The sequence below is a fragment of the Oncorhynchus nerka genome, linkage group LG16 (genome assembly GCF_034236695.1).
Source record: "Oncorhynchus nerka isolate Pitt River linkage group LG16, Oner_Uvic_2.0, whole genome shotgun sequence".
Taxonomy (NCBI): domain Eukaryota; kingdom Metazoa; phylum Chordata; class Actinopteri; order Salmoniformes; family Salmonidae; genus Oncorhynchus; species Oncorhynchus nerka.
The window spans coordinates 7750290-7756289 of record NC_088411.1 but is presented as its reverse complement, the minus strand read 5'-3'; positions in this window follow the sequence as shown (position 1 = coordinate 7756289).

The window sequence follows — 6000 nt, the reverse complement described above, 5'->3', positions numbered from 1 at the left end:
TTTATCGAGTACTATTTGAATTTGGCGCGATGCATTTCCCCAGACTATTGGCCACAAGAGACGCTAGTGTCTCCATATCCCTAAGAGGTTAACTTCTTGGATATAGGGGGCGCTCTTTTAATTTTTGGATAAAAAAACGTTCCCATTTTTTAACAAGATATTTTGTCACGAAAAGATGCTCGACTATGCATATAATTGGCAGCTTTGGAAAGAAAACACTCTGACGTTTCCAAAACTGCAAAGATATTGTCTGTGAGTGCCACAGAACTGATGCTACAGGCGAAACCAAGGAAGTGCCCCAGATTTTGAAGGCGCTGTGTTCCAATGTCTCCTTATATGGCTGTGAATGGGCCAGGAATGAGCTTACACTTTCTGTCGTTTCCCCAAGGTGTCTGCAACATTGTGACGTATTTGTAGGCATATCATTGGAAGATTGACAATTTTACAGTACATCTACCAGGTGCTCGCTTGGTGTCCTCCGTCGCAATTATTGCGTAATCTCCAGCTGCGTGTATTTTTCCATTTGCTTCCGAGGAGAAACACAACTGCCATGAATGATTTATCATCGAATAGATATGTGAAAAACACCTTGAGGATTGATTCTAAACAACGTTTGCCATGTTTCTGTCGATATTATGGAGTTAATTTGGAAAAAGGTTTGGCTATGTAATGACTGAATTTTAGTTTTTTTTCTTAGCCAAACGTGATGAACAAAACGGAGCGATTTCTCCTACACAAATAATATTTTTGGAAAAAATGAACATTTGCTATCTAACTGAGAGTCTCCTCATTGAAAACATCCGAAGTTCTTCAAAGGTAAATTATTTTATTTGAATGCTTTTCTTGTTTTTGTGAAAATGTTGCCTGCTGAATGCTAGGCTTAATGCGATGCTAGCTATCAATACTCTTACACAAATGCTTGTGTAGCTATGGTTGAAAAGCATATTTTGAAAATCTGAGATGACAGTGTTGTTAACAAAAGGCTAAGCTTGTGAGTGAATATATTTATTTTATTTCATTTGCGATTTTCATGAATAGTTAACGTTGCGTTATGGTAATGAGCTTGAGGCTATAATTACGCTCCCGGATACGGGATTGCTCGTCGTTAGAGGTTAAGAGGCTCCTCTGTCCTCCACTCGTTACCTGTATTAATGGCACCTGTTTGAACTTGTTATCAGTATAAAAGACACCTGTCCACAACCTCAAACAGTCACACTCCAAACTCCACTATGACCAAGACCAAAGAGCTGTCAAAGGACACCAGAAACAAAATTGTAGACCTGCACCAGGCTGGGAGGACTGAATCTGCAATAGGTAAGCAGCTTGGTTTGAAGAAATCAACTGTGGGAGCAATTATTAGGGGATGGAAGACATACAATACCACTGATAATCTCCCTCGATCTGGGGCTCCACGCAAGATCTCACCCCGTGGGGTCAAAATGATCACAAGAACGGTGAGTAAAAATCCCAGAACCACATGGGGGGACCTACTGAATGACCTGCAGAGAGCTGGGACCAAAGTAACAAAGCCTACCATCAGTAACACACTACGCTGCCAGGGACTCAAATCCTGCAGTGCCAGACGTGTCCCCCTGCTTAAGTCAGTACATGTCCAGGCCCGTCTGAAGTTTGCTAGAGAGTATTTGGATGATCCAGAAGAAGATTGGGAGAATGTCATATGGTCAGATGAAACCAAAATATAACTTTTTGGTAAAAACTCAACTCGTCGTGTTTGGAGGACAAAGAATGCTGAGTTGCATCCAAAGAACACCATACCTACTGTGAAGCATGGGGGTGGAAATATCATGCTTTGGGGCTGTTTTTCTGCAAAGGGACCAGGACGACTGATCCATGTAAAGGAAATAATGAATGGGGCCATGTATCGTGAGATTTTGAGTGAAAACTTCCTTCCATCAGCAAGGGCATTGAAGATGAAACGTGGCTGGGTCTTTCAGCATGACAATGATCCCAAACACACCGCCCGGGTAATGAAGGAGTGGCTTCGTAAGAAGCATTTCAAGGTCCTGGAGTGGCCGAGCCAGTCTCTAGATCTCAAACCCATAGAAAATCTTTGGAGGGAGTTGAAAGTCCGTGTTGCCCAGCAACAGCCCCAAAACATCACTGCTCTAGAGGAGATCTGCATGGAGGAATGGGCCAAAATACCAGCAACAGTGTGTGAAAACCTTGTGACGACTTACAGAAAACATTTGACCTCTGCCATTGCCAACAAAGGGTATATAACAAAGTATTGAGATAAACTTTTGTTATTGACCAAATACTTATTTTCCACCATAATTTGCAAATAAATTCATTAAAAATCCTACAATGTGATTTTCTGGATTTTTTTTGTTTTTTTTGTCTGTCATAGTTGAAGTGTAACTATGATGGAAATTACAGGCCTCTCTCATATTTTTAAGTAGGAGAACTTGCACAATTAGTGGCTGACTAAATACTTTTTTGCCCCACTGTATATATATTTTTTTTCATATTTTTTAATCAATAACTCTTTTTATTTTTTATTTTTTTTTCTCGATTTTTTTTGGAGGGGTGTGTTAGAATACCATTTTGGTATTTTGTATATAGTTATTTATTTCAAAATGTATACCTTCACCAATTTGGCCACTTGGGTACATTTGGGCTACTTGTGTGGGACACCTGGGTGCCTTCATGATAAATGTCATGCACACTCATTTTGGAATTTACCTCTCTGAAACATTGCACAAGTACTGTTGCCCTCTTATATTTTTCACTGGAATTGTCCCCATCATCCTATCTGAATGTTTGTTTTATCTTGTTCATTTTAAAGATGATGATACAAAAATATATATATATATATTTTTTCATTGTTTTATCTAAACCAGATCTATTCTGTGTTATTCTCCTACATTCAATTCACATTTACACAAACTTCAGTGTTTTCTTTCAAATGGTACCAATAATATGCATATCCTTGGTTCTGTGCCTGAGCTACAGGCTGTTAGATTTGGGTGTGTCTTCAGGCGGAAATTGCACAAAGTAGGGGGGGGAGCTGCAAGAGGTTTAAACAGCCACCACTAACATTGAGTGGCTGCTGCCAACATACTGAGTCAACTCCAGCCACTTTAATATTGTAAAAAATTATGTAAAAAATGTATCACTTGCCACTTTAAACAATGCCACTTAACATTATGTTTACATACCTTACATTACTCATCTCATATGTATATACTGTACTCTATACCTTCTACTGCACCTTGCCATCTTTATGTAATACATATATCACTAGCCACTTTAAACAATGCCACTTTTATATGTTTACATACACTACATTACTCATCTCATATGTATATACTGTACTCAATACCATCTACTGCATCTTGCCTATGCCGTTCTGTACTATCACTCATTCATATATCTTTATATACATATTCTTCATCCCTTTACACTTGTGTGTATAAGGTACTTGTTGTGAAATTGTTAGGTTAAATTCCTTGTTGGTTATTACTGCATTGTCGGAACTAGAAGCACAAGCAATTCGCTACACTCGCATTAACCATGTGTATGTGACAAATACAATTTGATTTTGGTGGTGGATGCTTCATTGGTGGATGTGGCAGTTCGGCCTCAAAGATATGGGTAATCAACAGAATCTGTGTGCATTGTATCCATGTGCATATTACTCTAAGATACTGTGTCTGCAAAGAAGAATTATGGCGTCGGTGATCGAGAGCTCCTGGCAGTGAAGTTGGCATTAGAGGAGTGGAGACACTGGCTGGAGGGCACCAAGGAACCATTCGTCATCCTCACCGACCATCGGAACCTGGAGTAAATACGGACAGTGGGGAAGTTGAATCTGCGCCAAGCAAGGTGGGCGCTTTTCTTCACAAGGTTCGACTTCAGGTTAAAAAAATACACCAAGGCCGATGCCCTGTCCTGTCTCTACGATTCGGGAGAGGTTCCTTTCCAGAATGCACCTATAATCCCATCCTCCCGATTCGTGGCTCCTGTAGTCTGGGATGTAGATGTGGACATTCGCCAGGCTCTGGAGAGGGAGCCCGCACCCACTAACTGTCCTCCCAAGCGCATCTACGTTCCCGCAGGTATCGGCTGCTGACCTGGGCACACACAGCTGTCGTCGCTGGACATCCTGTTATTTCTCGCACTACCCAATCCATCTCTGAGAAGTACTGGTGGCCCACCTTGGCGCAGGACGTCACTCGTTACGTCAAATCCTGTTCCGCGTGTGCACAAACCAAATCCCCCAGAATGCTCCAGCAGGGAAAACCCTTCCTGTTCAAAATCCTATTGTTTAATCTCTCTTTCTGGTCTCCCTACTGCTCTCCAGCTTGCTGAGGCACTATTCCAGCCTCACTTCCGGGTATAGGCCTATGTCCAACGGGCAGGTGTAGAGGATGAACCAGGAGCTGGGGAGGTTCCTGAGGAGCCACTGTCAGGACGGCAGGGAAAGTGGGCTCGATTCCTTCCATGGGCGGAGTATGCCCAGAACTCACTACGTTACTCCTCCACTGGGTTGAACCTCTTCCAGTGTGTTCTGGGTTTTCAGCAAGTCCTGGCTCCGTGGAGCCAGACCGAAGCTCCTCCGGTTGTTGATTGGTTCAGGCGCGCAGAAGAATTTTGGAGCGATGCTCACGTGAGACTCAAGCGCACTGTCCACCGTCAAAAGGAGCAGGCAGACCGCCACCGCAGTGAGACCCCATGTACCGCCCTGGGGATTGTGTCTGGCTTTCTACCAGGAACCTCCCACTCCGCCTGCCCTGCAAGAAGCTGAGCCCCCAGTTTTGGGGTCATTCAAGGCCGGTGGTTCCTGGTCCCCTAGCTGATGCTGTCCCCCACACGACACCCCTCCACCCCCCCTGGACATCGAGAGAGGCCGTGCATATGCCGTCAATCCTCTACTGGACTCCCAACGTAATGGGGGTTGGCTGCAGTATCTGGTGGACTAGGAGGGGTATGGCCCAGTGGAGTGGTGTTGGGTTCTGGAGGACGTTCTGAATCCCAACATCATCCGGGATTTCCACGTTCACCACCTGGACCGGCCCGCTCCTCGTCCTGGGGGCCGATCCTTCTGGCAGGCATCGTCTTGCTACTGGAGCCGCACAGTGTGGGGGGGAGGGGCTACTGTCACATGTCTAAAATACGTACTCTAAGGGCCCAAGTGAACTCTTCTATGCAGCAGAATGCACATGTTAAGTTACCACTTGGAGGGACTCTATAGTCACGTGCAACAGCGTCACTACCCAACAAAGCAACCAAGCTCGCAACCAGAGCTCAGTACACAAAGGAGTGAAGACTACAGAAGGTTTCAGTCTTTACCTCTCTTAGGAGTCACTCAGTCTTTTCCTCTTGGCCATTCGAAACAGAGTAATATGGCACCTCCTCACCAACAAAGCCAAAGCTTGGCTTTTCCTTTCAGGCCATACTTTCCCAGAGGATGAAGCGAATCCTCCACCCGCACTTGGCACGGAACGCTTTGTCAAAATCAACAAAAACTTCTGTACCTTTGACCCGTTCCAGGGAAGCCAAAAGACAGACGTTCTTAGCAGACATAGAGGATGCCTTGGATGGCTACCCGAACGCTACGGGTTCTGACAGGATTTACCTGTTTAAGTGAACGTCGTATAAACACTTGGCAAGGTTCATCCGTCTACAACAGCAACACGTGTAAAACGAGTAAGTGAAACTTCCCACGGCACTGGAAATAGATTTCAGTAGTTCTGAGACTCGCAAACATGACAGCTCGTTGGCTAACTGTCAAACAAGCTCAGAATGAACACCCACAAGCACACTATTATAGGCTTTGTTCAGCCTACTTTGGCCTACTCATTGAAACAGGAATGGAAGAGCTATTACAATTCAATCAAATGTTTCTGTCGAACATCCCAACTTCAGTAACTACTTGGACCCAATAGCCCACGTTGATTTTCCAATCTCTTGTGAAGTACAGCATTTGAGGCATCAAAAGTGAGCTTCGCTAAGAGCCCTGACATTTCGGTATTCAAT